Source organism: Urocitellus parryii, chromosome 11 (assembly GCF_045843805.1).
Source record: "Urocitellus parryii isolate mUroPar1 chromosome 11, mUroPar1.hap1, whole genome shotgun sequence".
Classification (NCBI taxonomy): Eukaryota; Metazoa; Chordata; class Mammalia; order Rodentia; family Sciuridae; genus Urocitellus; species Urocitellus parryii.
The window spans coordinates 113,484,456-113,500,187 of NC_135541.1; the positions used below are offsets into that span (position 1 = coordinate 113,484,456).

At 40.1% G+C, this 15,732-nt stretch overlaps 1 pseudogene; it reads left to right on the forward strand.

Moving 5' to 3' along the window:
• Nucleotides 1-274: 274 nt before the first annotated feature.
• Nucleotides 275-1,252, forward strand: LOC144257398 (transcription factor JunD-like; annotated as a pseudogene).
• The last annotated feature ends 14,480 nt before the right edge of the window (nt 1,253-15,732 follow it).

A 15,732-nucleotide genomic window follows, 5' to 3' on the forward strand; every position in this document is an offset into this window, starting at 1 on the left:
TCCTCAGCATCATAAATAAATAAATAAATAAATAAATAAATAAATAAATACTTCATTGACAACTAAAATATATTTAAATAATAATAATAATAAAATAATAATAATAATAATAATAATAATAATAATGCCGCCACTATCAGAGAGCCAGGTGCAGCGGAGGCGCCCTGAGTGGACATAGGGCCCAGTGATAGGGAAGGCGGGGGGGGGGGGGCCCTAGGAGGCCGCGGGCCATTCCCCCCCACCCCCAACAGCGCAGCAGCATGGGAGGGGGAGCATGGAAACACTGTTCTACGGCGATGGGGCGCTGAGCGGCCTATTGGTGGCGCCAGTGGCAGCAGCAGCAACTTAGTGTCCCCAGACCTCTTGTTCCCCTGGCGGGGCGGACTGTGACAGCCGGCACCAAGAGGAAAAAGTGTGCGCTGAGGCTGAGCCAGAAAGAGCAGGTAGTGGAGGCACCAACGGCCCCCCTGCATGCAGACGGCGCCCCCAGCCAGGTGTGCACCCCACGGCCTGCTTTCCTCGCCGGACCTGGAGCTGCTCAAACTCCGCTCTCCTGAGCTCCAGCACCTAATTATACAGTCCAATGGGCTGGTCATCACCAGGCTGATGAGCACGCAGTTCCTCTACCCTAGTGGCTGCAAGTGAGGAGCAGAAGTTCACCAAGGACTTTGTCAAGGCCCTGGAGGATTTGCACAAGCAGAACCAGCTAGACGCGGGTGCAGCCGCTGCTGCGGATGCCACAGGAGGACCCCCCCTAGCATGACATCCAGTGCAGCACCTTCCGTGGAGGCGACTGAGGCAGCGGTTTATGGGAACTTGAGCAGCTACTCAGGTGGCGCTGGGGATGCTGGGGGCATTGCGATGGTCGCCTTAGCCACGGAGCACCCCACCCCCACCCCCGCCACAGCACTGGGGCAGCACCTGGCAATGCTCAAGGACTAGCCACAGAGGATGTCTGCGTGCCAAACTTCAGGGAGAGCCAGGGCCTGTCACCCATCGACATGGACACGCAGGAGCGCAAAAAGGTGGAGCGCAAGCAGCTGCTCAACTGCATCACAGCCTCCAAGTGCCACAACTGCAAGCTGGAGCGCATCTTGCGGGCCTGGAGGAGAAAGTGAAGACGCTCAAGATCCAGAATATGGAGCTGGCATCCACTGCCAGTGTGCAGGTGGCGCAGCTCAAGCAGAAAGTCCTCAGCCACGTCAACATCAGCTGCCAGCTGCTGCTCCAGCATCAGGCACCTACATATTGAGCCCGAGCACTGGGTGCATGTGTGGACCCCCTCCTTGAGGGGCGGGCTCACGGAGGAGGGGGTGGGCGCCCCCGACTTGGAGAGGATGCAGCCCTGGCAACTGGTCTTGGAGAGGGCAGGGTCCCCAGGGATATCCCCGTGGGTGCCCACAACTCAGAGAGGGCGCCCTGGACTTCAACAAGCGGGACCCCCTGCTCATGGGGTGGGGCAAGCGCATGACCCCCTCCCCCATTGCACTGCCTCTGTTCCCAGTGAGGCTGTCCTGCGTTGCACAAACCTTGGCTCCCTGACTGCCCCTTCGTACACATCTACACATCGCTGTGGAAGGGGGCTCTATGGGGAGCAGCCTCCAGCCTGACTTTTTTTTTTTTTTTTTGCCTTTGGAAGAGAGAAAAACAGAATGTTCGATTCTGCCCTATTTATGGTTCTACTCATAGAAACGATTGTGTATGCATGTATGTTTCCTTGTGTTGGTTTTAAAAAAATGGGAAGAAGAAAAAAAATAGTATGTCTTTTCCTCACTCTCGCTATCCCCTTCTGTCTTTCCAACACCCCTCCCCTTTCCCCTTTTTGTTCTTTTGTTTTTGTTTTGCTAGAAGTCCATATTCCTGTTGGTAATCCTTTGTTCACGCTCTCCCAGTTTTCTGTTTTATGTAAATTCTTCCTATGCAAAAAGAAAGAAGAAAGAAAGAAAGAAAGGGAATAAGTTTACCTTGTGTTTACCATAGACAGCTTTTATATTTGATAGTGTTAAGATATACTTCTACTATACATAGTTTTCTAGTGTTTTGACCATATATTTAGTCAAATGCTTTTTCTGCATTTATTGAGATAATTTTCTGATTCTTGTCTTTATATGTATTTACTTTAAAAATGTGTTTATTGATTTCCATGTGTTGAACCAATCCTGGGACAAACCCCACTGATCATGTTAATATAATTTTGTATGCTGCTTGCCATATTTTATTGAGAATTATTACATGTTTGTTCCTGAGGAATACTGATCTGAAATGTTCTTTCCTTGATGTGTCTTTATCTGGTTTTTGGTCAGGTTGATATTAGTTTCACAGAATGAGGTTAGAAGGTTTTGCTACTTTTTATTTCATAAAATGATTTTAGAAGAATTGATGTTCATTCTTTTTTCAACTTCTTGTAGAACTGGGCTGAGAATTCCTCTGATACTGGGTTTTTCTTAGTTGTTAGGCTTGTGATAAACCCTGGCTTGGGAGAATTAATGTAATACACTCAAGACTTCATGCTTTAGAGGAGAAATGCCTACCCTAACATTATACTGCTTTGACAAATCTTAGTCATCAAATAACAATATTTTTTAGACATTTTTTGTGATCCCCAGAAGAAGACTGACACCTCCAAGACTCCTTTCTTTAAACATGTATGTGTGTGTGTGTGTGTGTGTGTGTGTGTGTGTATCCAGGGTTTTGTGGTCACTTGGTAAAATTTCATTAAATAACACAGCCATGACTCCAATTTGGGTATTTTACTCAAGGTTTTTAGCCCACATCTTAAATTTTTGATCCATACAACACTTAAAGTAGCTATAATTTCTATCAGAGTCTCTACATGGAAGTATGAAATGATGGGATAAAATATTTTAACACTCTAACTCTCCAATATCATCAAATTTATTTCTAATGGAATTTAATGTTATTCATACTCTTGACATAATGCTCCTACAATAAATGTAAAAAACTTTGAAGTAAATAAAACATATGAAGATCAGTCAAGGGAGGTGACAGAGCCCCACAAGAGCAGGATGAAGATTATGAAATAATTCTGAATTAAAAGCTAAGTTCTATGAAAAGTGGAATTGACAGTTTTCATGTGTGTATTGGGATAATTACTACACTAAGATATTTAGGGGTTTGTAAAGTAGGAGAATATAAGATATTATCACAGTGTTAAGAAATAGGGAAATAAGAGGAACACTTTCATAAATAGTCATGCTGAATTTAGCTGGAAACCCAAATGTGAACCCTAGAGATGTTTTGTAAACAACAAAGTTAAGCAAATAGATCATCAGTTCTCTTTCTACTGAGGACAAAGTAGAAGGCAATAGTTTACACACATATTTTTAATAAATTCAATAAAATGCTTCATTTCAAGGGAAACTAATAAACCACGCTGTGGTAGAAGGAACTGTCAAGTTCAACTTGTTAAACTGTCTTTGACACATCTATGACCAAGAAGGAAAAAATGACTATTTCCCATGAATAAATTCAGTCATAACAGAAAGTCTTCTCAGATAAATGGCTACACTTTGAATAATGCTGAAATATTCATTAACTCTGGCACCTCTTACAGAATAGTCACTCCATGCCTGAAAGACTCATGGGTACAAAGAAGTAGGTACCCAGGACTTTGCGTCTTCAAGAAAAATTTCCTTTTTTCCCAAGCTTTGACCATCCTAACATCAATGTATGGATGCACATATTTGGGGCAAAGCTGTCCTCTGATGATCCAGTTACCTTTCTCCTTTAAAATTACAAAAATTTTTTATAGAAAATGTTTTTCTTTACCGGATCACCCAAAGTCTGTTGTCATTCATTGGATGAATTTGAATTGTCTTTGAAAAACATTTTTTCTTTAAAGTTATCAGTGAACAAAATCATCCTTTGATATTTTGGGGAAAAATCAGTGAAAATTTCTTTGAAAGTTTAAATATTTTTCAAGAAAAAATAACTTTAAATTATTATAATCTGCTTTTATTACAGAAAAGTCAGTAATGTGATAGAAAATAACTTTGTTTTTATTGCTGTTGTTGTGTTTTGTTGTTGTTGTTCTCTTCCTAGCAAAACAATGTAAGGCCTCTCACTAGACCCCAGATATGTATGGCTTGTTGTATTAGAAAATAAATTTTTAAAAAACCCAAACTAATGTTCATGTGAGTGTGTATACCCTTACAATATATTTTTCAGGTTTTTCAACTGAAAACAATTTAGAGTAATGACACCCAATATAAATGGATAAGCCTCCCATAGAGCTTTATCTTCCAAATGACTAGTTTCTGAAGAGTGAGCTGAGACATCTTCTCTTAGAAAGAAATCAAGGAAGGGATGGAGAATGAGAGATAAGAAGGAAATAAGCAATGAAATGAGGAAGGAAGAAAGTAGACAAGAGAGAAAGGAAGGAAGAAATTTGACTAATGTTTTTTCTCATTTGGGAATGGAGACAGGTTAAAGCACCTTTTTCCTGAGGGAGCCAGTTTTTCTTCCAATTTCCCCTTTCCATTGTAGTCCATCTTGTCATTCTCTCACCCCCATCATATTGAATATTTAGCAGATATACATTGTCACTATGAACCAATCTGTGCATGAAGATAATTAATTCAACTACTGTACAGTCCAGCTTAGCCATGAGCAGGTAGTTTAAGAACTGTGAAAAAAAAAGGAACTGTGGATGCCAATCATGCAGGATTTTCTCTTTCCCATCTAGAAACCAAAATGAGAAGCTCTTTTCTGTTAACCTTGGCTGAGAAATGTAAGGGAAGGTCCTGACTGGCCCTGGTCATGTACAACTCTACTAAATATTGTTGTGAGCATAATGGAACTTGATCTGGATGGAAATGACTCACAGACCCTGTTATCTGTTTCTGGTAGGTTAGTGTTAGTTAGTAACTACCATAGCTCAGCAATGCAAGATCTACATGGAAAGGATTAAGTTATAAAAAAAAATGGAGAAAAAATATGGAGCTCTCAGTATCACCAAATGCCTACTATTTATCTGATAAATAGGATTGTGTTTCTCAGTAATATCACCCATAATTTATCTGCCCCTTAATGTGTATCAGCACACCTTTTTACTTGGAGTATCTTTATTTCAACCAGATATTTATTGAGTAGAAAAAGAAAGTACTCTCGTTTTATAGGTAGCATATTGAAAGTGAAGTGGACTTAAAAAAAATCTCAGAAAATTTTCTCATGTGTAGTAAAATAAGTTTAGAACATATTTTCCTTAGTATTTAAAGAATTACTACCTATGGAGCAGAGTGATAAATAATCATTTTTATTGATGTATAAGCATCTTTTGAATGTAAGGTACTAGTTTATTCACTAAGGGCTTATATTCACTGTTCTCTAAAAAGATAATGAAAATTGTAAACGTAGATTTTCTTGACTTTCTTGTAGGAAAAGACCAGCAACACTTCAGAGAAAAATATGCAGAAAGAAAGAAAGAAAGAAAGAAAGAAAGAAAGAAAGAAAGAAAGAAAGAAAAGGAAGAAAGAAAACAAGGTTGTTGGAAATATTTATTCTCAGTACAAATTATATTGTTGAGGGCCAGTCCTAAGGCAGGGCATGTTTGAGGCTAGGAAAATCACCAAGCCTTCTCTCATTGTTTTAATGAACAGACTTTAGTTATAGATTTACAGGAAAATGAAGCACCTAGTACCATGTTCCCATATGCCTTCTCTTATTCAGAGTTTCCACTATTTTTTCTTTGTATATTACTGAGAAACATTTGATGTAAGCACAAAATCAAAATATTTTGCCAATAGTGATGATATTAAATAATTATTGACAATAAATAGTTTAATTATTTATCAAAACACTAATTTTACACTTTTTAAAGCATTGACAAAGAATAATGTCAATTTTCACCATGATGGCATCTTACAGAGTAGATTCACCACGCCAGAAGTCCTTGTTCTTTACCTCTTTAGCATCTTCTACTCCCCCTGATTTCTTGGCAATGTTTAACATTTTTAAGTTTTAACTTTTCCAGAAAGTCATAAATTTGGCATCCCACAAATATAGCATTCCAGACAATATATTCTTTCTGGTAATATGTATTTATGATGCCTCCATGTGTTTTCATGTTTGATAGTAAATTTTATTTTTTTAAATTTTGAATGACCCTCCAGTGTATGGATGTATCACAGTGTTTACATTAATAACAGGTAAATAACAACTGAAGTCTCTCTTAGCTGCTTCCTGTTCGTGGCAATCATGAATGAAGAAGCTGTAGACATTTGTATGTGGGTTTTTTGTGGACATAGTTTTCAGTTCCATTGTATTAATACTGAGAAATATAATTAGTGGGCCATATTAATTGTATATTGTGATTTTTAAGAAGCTACCCAAACTGTCTTCCAGAGTGGCTATCGAATTTTGTTATCCCAACAGCAACGTATGAGAGTTCTTCTTGTTCCCCATCTTTGCCAGCTCTTGATATTGTCAGATTTGAAATTTTGTAAATTTTTATAGGTGTGTTTAATTTGTGATTCCTTAATGACATATAATATTCAGCCATCTTTTCCTATGCTTTCCAAAGATACTTTTTTTTAGAAACATGTTTATTTCTTTCATTCAAATTTAAAACAATTTTATTAGGGTAATACTAAAATACAATAAACTATACATATATAATTCACACTTTGTCATGATTGGACATACCTATTTACCAGTGTAACAGTGACCATAATCACTGAACATGAATATCAATGGCATCACCATTTCCACTAGGAAATACAAGAAAATCCAAATTTCCTTCAAGAAACATACAGATTATTTTTGGTCCCCTGTTGTAATTTATACCTCTTACTTCCTCTTCCTACCAGGGGAAAAAAGATAAACCAAACCAAGACAAAACAAAACAACAACAATAATACAGACTGACTTTGTATTGTAATACATGATACAGTAGATTGTAAATCACACAAATTGACTGTCAGAGCCTTAGTCTGCATAGATGTTGACCTTGGAACAATCAGTCATTCCTCAAACTAAGTGTACTCATCTGTAAGACCAGAAGTCTTCCAATCAGGACTCAAGATACTGGAAAGATAAGGACAAAGTAAATAATGAATCAACAATACTGCCTGACACAGAGAAGGCTCTTGAATTCTGGTATCCAGTGCAACCATTCATGCTTTAGTTTTGTGATGCAGAGTACATGTGGGAGACTATAACTTCATAGTTTCTTTATTTTATTTTATTTTATTTGTCCTGTTTAGATATGCATGATGACAGAATATATCTTAGCATATTACACATACATGGAGTATGACTTATTGTATTTAGGATTCTATTTTTGTGGATCTACATAATGCAGTTACTCTGGTCATGTGTTCAAATACAAAGATAAGGAAGTTATGTCCAATTCCATAGTTGATTTCTGTCACCTCTAGCTATAATTGTATAGACTTCAGTGTTTTCAAGATTTTTTTTCTTATTGGTGTTATTGAGGTTGAATTCTCATAAGAGTGTCCATCAAAAAATAAGTTAAGTAGTGACATTTACAATGTTGTGGTTTAATTACCAAAATTACCTTCTTTTAAACATTTTAATTACTGAAAATAAATTATGTAATCTGTTAATCAACCACTCACTTACATGCCTTCCAAGCCCCTGGCAACCAACTCTCTCCTTTTTAACTCTATGATTTCCAGTTTTGAATATATAATATAAATGTAGTTATAGCACAGGTAAAATTTCATGTCTGATTTTGTTTACTTTTCTTAATATTTTTGAGATTTTATCTACATGGTTTCCTGTTTCAGTACTTCATTTTTATGGCAGAGTAATAATATTCATACATATATATAGATGCTATATAGAGATATATATTTGTTTATATGAATATATCTATATGTACATGTGCTTACTCAGACATGGATACATATAAATACATAGACACATTTGTTTATCATTTTTTAAGGAAATTTGGATTTTCATATATTTCCTGGTGGAAATGGCGATGCCATTGATATTCATGTTCAAGTGTTTGAATATCTGTTTTCAGTGAACTTGGAAATATAGCTAGGAATGAAATTGGTAGGTCATGTGGTAACTCTATGTTTAAAATTTTAGCAATCATCAAATTTATTTCTATACCTACTATACCATTTTATATATTTAACAGAAGTGCATGAGTCTTCCCATTTTTCACATGGTGCCCAACACTTCTATTTTTAAAATAATGAAGGTATTCTCTTGTTCATGAAGTACTCTTTCATGTTATTTGTTGGATTTCTGTTGTTCAGGTGTTGTTGTAGTAGTTTTGGTGTATGGAAGTGAACCTTAAGGTGGTCCACCAATGAGACACATCTCCTACCTGTTTTGTTCACAAAGTCTCACTAAGTTACCCAAGGTTCCCAAAAACTTGCAATACTCTTGCAGTCTCTCTCTCTCTCTCTCTCTCTCTCTCTCTCTCTCTCTCTCTCTCTCTCTCATTGCCTAATGATTGGCTTTTCTATTCAAGACGTTTTCCCTCTCTCAGGGTACATCATTAGAAATGGCTCTTTTTTTTTCCAGGTGTAGAGCCAAAGACTTTTGTAGTTTGAGACCACCTGACTGAGGCTAAGTGGGAAATTTCACCAGCTGGATAAGCTGCTGGCATTCCTGCATTCCAGGTAGGTAACTGTGCACATGTAGTGCTCTGAGCTAGTAACTGGTTAAAACCTGAATAATGAGAAACTTAGAGATTTCTTGAGACTGATTCAAGTTTTCCTTATACAAGTCTCTAATTCAGGGTCTACTTTCTCTGCAACTCTACACCCAACCCCGTTCCATCTCATCTGACCCCACTCCTCCACCAGGATCCTTTCTTTCCTGAATTCCTACAGCATTTAGTATCTCACTCCAGGACTTGGCAAGCCCCCCTTAATCTGCTACTGGGTTGATTAGTGTGCATTTACCTCAGCAGTCCAGCTATATTGTTTGGATCCGCAGGATGAGTCAACATTGAGCATTTCTTTTATAATTGCCTGCTGGTACTTTGTGTTGAATTGACACATAGTAAAGACTCAGCAAACATTGGTTCTTGTTAATGTGTAGGATTCGATTCAAACTCAAAGGGAACTTGTGATACTCTTTCCCAGAAATGCGAATTGGGTATCAGAAAATCATAGTTGGTTGATGTTCACCAGCCTGGTATCCAACATGTACATCTTCATCACCATAGGAAAGAGGGGGTCTAGAAAAAGACCAGATTCTCAAGAATTTCAATATTTTCCCTTTAGGATGAACTAAGGTGTGTCATGAACTAATCTAGTCTTGTTATATTTTATTGCCTTTTAGAGATGGAAAGTTTTTATGTCACAGACTCAGAAAGGTTGTGTCAATGTCATATTAGCTAGCAAATGGCAGAAATAAGAATTTAAGGTACTCACCTTTACACTCAATGCTTTTTTCAACAATTTAGGGCTAGAGTGTGGCAGGAGTTCTCTCTAACTCTTGATCTTATGTTTTGGCAATCTTAAGTTAATTTTCTCACAAAGAATATTCTATTGACAACACTGTACTTATTTGTTTAGGCAAATTGAAAACAATGACAACAATGGCTCTCAGCTTGACTGTTCTTACTGTATTATTTTGAATTTTCCTTTAATCTATTCACTGTGTATATGTAAGTTTTCTCATGTATTATGGGGGATTGTTTCTCCAAATTGATGTGTCTCAGATGACTTTTCTAGATGATAATGGCTTATACCACAAAGTAGGGCATAGCAGTATATAGCTGACCACCACTGATAAAAACACAGATCCTGGGACATCCAGTAAATGCCATCTATCATCTGAACTAAGAAAGTTCCATAAAGATTAGCTTTAACCCTTCATTTGAATGAAGCATCTGATTCAAACTAAGAGTCTAAATATTCTAAGGGCTCATGAATTTGCTGCTACCATTTCTGGGAGTATGGTATCACACACTTGGTTTCCACCAAGTGTAGCCATAGTTGTGTGCTCTAAACAAGCTTTCAGAACTTCAAACTGGTGTTAAGGTACCTTGTTTAAGGAAGAGATTGCAGATCCAGCCATTGCAGTTCTATTCAAGCTGCCTGGGTCATCTTTTAATAAGGCCTGTACTGTTGGGTGCAGAGCAGGCTGAACCGTGTTGTCTGCAGGGCAGGCTGAACAGATGTTGGCTACAAGATAGTCCACGCACTCAAACCCCCCTCTGTCTGGTCCTTTATCACCTGTTTGCGTCAAGTCTGAACATGCAATCCCGCTCAAGGCTGAACATTTAAGCCCCCCTTGGGCCAACAAGGCAGCTTGCAGACCCAGAGGCCCCATTAGATTTGGGCTATAAAAACTCCCTCCTGCCAGGCCCCCTTCTCTCTTTCTCTCTCTCTCTCTCTCTCTCTCTCTCTCTCTCTCTCTCTCTCTCTCTTGCTCTTTTTGTCTTTCTTGTGCATGCTCTGTCTCTCTCTTGCTCTTGCTCTCTCCCTCTTCATCTCTCCTGTTCTCTTTTATCTCTCTCTCTCTCCCTCCCTCCCTCCCTCCCTCCCTCCCTCTCTCCTTCTTTCCTTCTTTCTTTTCTCTTTGTTGCACTGCTGCAATAAAGATCTTTTGGTTGCTCTGAGTATTGTGTTCACTTTTCTTTCATTGGTGCCGAAACCCGGGAGAGGGTTAAAACCCACTTTTGGGTTCCTCTTCCTTCGGAAATGCCACTCACCGGATGTCCTGAACCCATTTTCTTGATTGCTAGAACTCCATCCACCACCAACCTTCGATTGGTGAGTTTCCCCTTCCTGGAGTCCTAAATCCAACAGTGGTGTCAGGAGGATTTGACCGTTGATTGTCTGGCAAACCTCTTCCCCCACCTGCGGGGAGGAAAGCACCCCACCACAGCCTTTAAGGCTACAGTGGCCCTCAGGGACTCCATCCTAGGGCAGAATAGACTCCTGGGTTCAAAATTATTCCCTTCCCTTCCCAGCTGGTAGTTTACCAGCATAGGCTTTGTAGGTCTTCCTCGAAGGACTCTGTAACTTCCAGGGACACATAACAGAGAACTGAACATCACACCCCACCCAGACCTTCACAGTCTTGGTGGCTCTCCTAAAATCCTAGTCCTCACACCTTTAAGACTCGGCCACCAGAGAGAACCTTACCCTCCCCTTCCTCCCTCTTCTCCTGACTCTCTCTTTCCCCTCTTTCCAGCCCTGGAAGTCTCCGGCCTCTCCAGGAGGGGTCCTGAAAAGCCTTGGCCAAGGTCTCCCACAGCTCCAGCTCTGTCTAGGATGAGAGCTTCGACTGTCAGGATTTGGTGACGACCAATCTCTGCAGCTCGAACCTGCCACTAAGGCACTCCTGATTTTTGGCTCTAGCAGGGATGCCCCTTTTGCCAATAAATCAGTTTCCTCCTTCTCTCTTATACTATCTTTGTGTCTCCTTCCCTCTCCCTCATACTACATTTGTGTCTCCTTTGTTCTCCCCTATATTATGTTTGCGTCCTCTTCCCTCCTCCTTATACTACGTTTGCGACATGGGTAATGTGTCCTCTCTGCTGGTCAACTCTCCCCTACAATGCCTCTTAGATAACCTCAAAACCCTCTCCTTGACACTAGACATTAAACCCCCAAAATTGATCAAATATAGCACCCGGGTCTGTCCTACTTATCCCTTAGACAACCAAAGTAGATGGCCCCCCTTTTGGGTCCCTGGATCCCCCCCATTCTAAGGGATCTCTACAATTACGGTGAGCATTTGAAAAAATGGATAAAAAGCTGCTATATCAAAGCTTTCTTCTTTCTTGTGCTCTCTGTATCTCTTGCAGACCTCTGCAAATTTTTCTAGCTTGCAAACCAACACCCACAACCACTGATCCCCAATCTCCTCCTCCTCCAGACTCATCCACTACTTTTGACCCTACTGATGAATTTCCACCCTATCGCCCGGCTCAAATAGGTCCTCACCCTCAACCTTCTGCCCCAGACCCTCCACTGTCTCCCCCACCTGAACAACCTGACTTCTCCTCTCCACTCACTAGATCAAAAACCTAAACAACCGCCTTTCCTCAAACCACTGCCTCTTTTCTGAGGTAGCAGGTACTGAAGGAATCCGTTCACCCACTCACTCCTCTCTTCTTCTGTCAGCGCCCACACCAGGTCCCACCAGGTCCTCTTACCAGCTAACCCAAAGCTCAAACTAGCTGAGGAGAGCCCTTGGACCCTATCAGAGATCTGGTGAAAATGGCCTTTAAAGTTGCTTTGTCATCACTGAAAACAGGTTACTAAGAATTGTCCCTTACAGGCTTTTTGGGATATTCACTCCCATCCTCCCCTCTGCTCTACCTGTTCTACTGCTCAAGTTTTCCTTGCTAGGGAAAATCTTATTATTTTCCATCACTCTTTCCTCATTCTCAGATCCACCAAGCTGCTCTCAGCCCCACCTTCCTGTCTTCCCCTCCTTACCCAGGCCCACAGAAAAGTCTTAACTGACCTTCTCCACAAATCTTCACCATGGCTGATTTTAGGACTTTCAACAAAAGAATCTCTCCAAAAATATTAATGTAGATAAACTTCCTATTTTCCTGTTGCCCTGTTTTACTTGGCCACTGTCTGGAAAAAATCAACACTCCAGTCGCTGGACACCCCCTTACTAGTTTTTCACAAAATATGTAAACAAGGCCTCTGGCCTTGAGCTGGGGCTTCACAGAGAAGGCTACATTTCTAAGATAAGGAAGTTACCAACTGGGCTCCATGATAACAGCTGGTGGGGGGTGGGGGGTGAGGAGGAGAGAAAAGGAAGAAAAAGCTCTCCCCTTCCCAGGTGTGTTCTTGGAAGGGTTAACTTGCCCAGAACACACACACACACAAACACACAAAAACTGCTTTTTGTGAACTTCTGCAGACTGTGAACTTCTGAGCCCCTTCCCTTAAATGTTTGGTACAAAATTCTGAGACAAACTAAACTTGGGGTTCAGGGGATTAATTGATTACAACAGAAGCTGTGCCTTCTGAATCTGGCTGCAACCAAATAAAACTATTTCCCTATCTTCAGTGCTATCTTAGGTTCCTTGCCTTGTCCATCCCTACTACAATATAATTCTATATACTTAAACATTGTTCATGTTTTCATGAAATGCTCAACAGATGTGATTAATTGTGTGCTGAAAATAACAAAATATCTCATTAAAATGGAATAATTTGCCTAAATTCAGAAATTTACAAGGATTGTTTCAAAGTGTGAATAAAGAAGGAGTTAACAGGAGAGAGAAATTAGAAGGTTCTAAGTATGGATTTAATAGAAGAAAAATGTGTTTCTGGATAAGAGAGTCTACTAAGTAAATAAGAGGGTTTAAGCAAGTGATAAAGAAGGTCTGTGTATACAACTATGGTTAAACAACAACTGTTATTTTGCAATATTGTAATATGTTATTTCTTTAAAAGCTAAACTTGATTAATATAAAAACATCAATAATAATTGTGGTACTATTACTCTTCTTTGTATATTAAATGCGTCCATATTTTCCAGGTACATGTCTTTAAGATAGAAGCTTTAAAAAAATTATATCAAGCTGGTGTTCTCCAAAAGGTTGCATGGTTATTATAAGCTTATAAAAATAACATATTGGAGATTTATTTATATCATTTAATGTTCTAATCAATAAGATTAATATAAAGTTCTATACACTGGGTACAATTTAAATGTAATATACTGTATTACCTAGTATTCATGTGACATCAAGCAACAACATATAAACTTTATAAAATGATATTTAAAAACAAAGATCAATTTGATAGTAGAACACTTTACCTAAGATTTATAAATCTTAGCCTTACCTGAGATAAGGCTATGCTTCCCATCTTATTACATGTCAGAATGACTCCAAAGTAGGCCAGACTTCAGCTAAAGCCCAATACTCTTAATTTAGGGTGAAAATGACTTTGCTGGATGTTTATGATCAAGACTTAAAGTTAAATTAAAATGGCCAAGAAAACCAATATTTGGTTCTGGCCCTCTGAGTCAGTCTGAATCCAGGGAACAGGGAACTTCTCTAAAGAGCTTTGCAACTCTGGGCCACATAACCTCCTGGTCAGGGAGATTATTGAGACCACTGGAGAATGAAAAGCTAATCAGTGCACTTGTTGTGAACAGGAGGGTCGTTGGAGACAGGAGACATCCCTGATACTTCCAAGGGAACCCACATGATCAAGCAAGACCTGGACCCATCCTAGCACAAATGGCACTAGCAAAACTAAGAAGCTGCTCTCAAGTTCCCCCATGAGGGACCCCTATGGGAACTCAGCTGACACTTAACAATAGACAGAAACAAAGTCAATTTTGACCAACATGATCTTAAACACCTACCAAAAACCAGTTAAGCCAAAACACATCATTCCTGGGAGTAATAAAAGACAAGAACAGCTAGAAAAGAGGAGACAGCAAATAAGCCAACAGGCTCCATGGGGAATGTTCAGTCAAGTATGGCCTTGGCTCCTCCCCCTCACAGGACTCCTATTAGTCCTCTCTAGGTTTCTCCTAATAGGACCATGTCTATTAAATTGCCTACAGAAGTTCATGCAAGATCAGATACACAAATTCACCACAAGCTGGTCAATCAACTACTTCTTTAAGACTACCAGCCCTGATGCCCAAGATGGAGACCTATGATTCATGACCAACTCCTCTGGCTCCAGAGACTCTGTGCCCATCTAAAACCCTCTCTAACCCCTTTTTTCAGTTTTTGCAACCCCTCTTTAACTTCCTAGGAATGAGAACTACTCTCCAGCAGGTCCACTCTGCTTATTCTGTCTGTTCTACAGTATCCCCACAAGGAAGCATCAAACCTAAACTCCCCACACCTCAGATGAGGAGCCACTAGCCAGGCAAAGACTGGTAGATCAACTTCACTCATGTGCCTAGGCACAAAAACCTTTGCTACCTACTTACATTGGTTGATACTTTTTCAGGTTGGATAGAAGCCTTCCCTACATCCAGGGAAATTGCTGACACTGTCACCTCCATCCTCATCCAGCAGGTCATTCCCAGGTTTCAACTTCCCACTTCCATCCAGTAAGACAACAGTCTGGCCTTCACTTCTCAGGTTGTTCAACTAATCTCCAAAGGTCTCAACATCACTTGGAGGCTCCACATCCCCTATCAACCCCAATCCTTGGGTAAGGTTGAGAGGCCTAACGGCATTCTCAAGGATCATCTCACTAAACATGCTATTGAACTCAGGCTCTTCTGGCCCAATCTCCTGCCATTGGCCCTCACCTGAATTCAGGTAGCCCCAAGAGCTCCCTCAGGCCTGAGCCCCTTTGAGCTACTCTCTGGGTGCCATTTCTTAATCAACCAAAGCTTTCCAATCACTCCTCCTCCCCTTGTGTCCTACCTGCCTAATCTCACACTTCTATGCAAACTCCTAAGGGAACATGTAGACCGGTGCCTTCCTGTTCCATTCATTGCCTCAATCCTCACACAACCACCAACTGAATTGGACCCTCTTCAACTGGGTGACTCAGTCTTACTTCAGGAACTGCATTCTCAATCGTTGGAAGCTCAATGGATGGGACCCCATACAGTCATAGTTATTACCCCAATGGTGGCCAAGCTTTTGGGCCACTCCCCTGGTACCATGTCTCCCACCTTAAAAAGGCACTTGTTCCAAATGTCCAGTCCTGGACTTCCACCATGCCCACTAAACTCAAAATTTCTCACCAACCCTCTTCTTCATCATTATTCTCTCTCAAGTTTTTATCTCAAACCACAGATACCACTTCTACATCCAAGCGA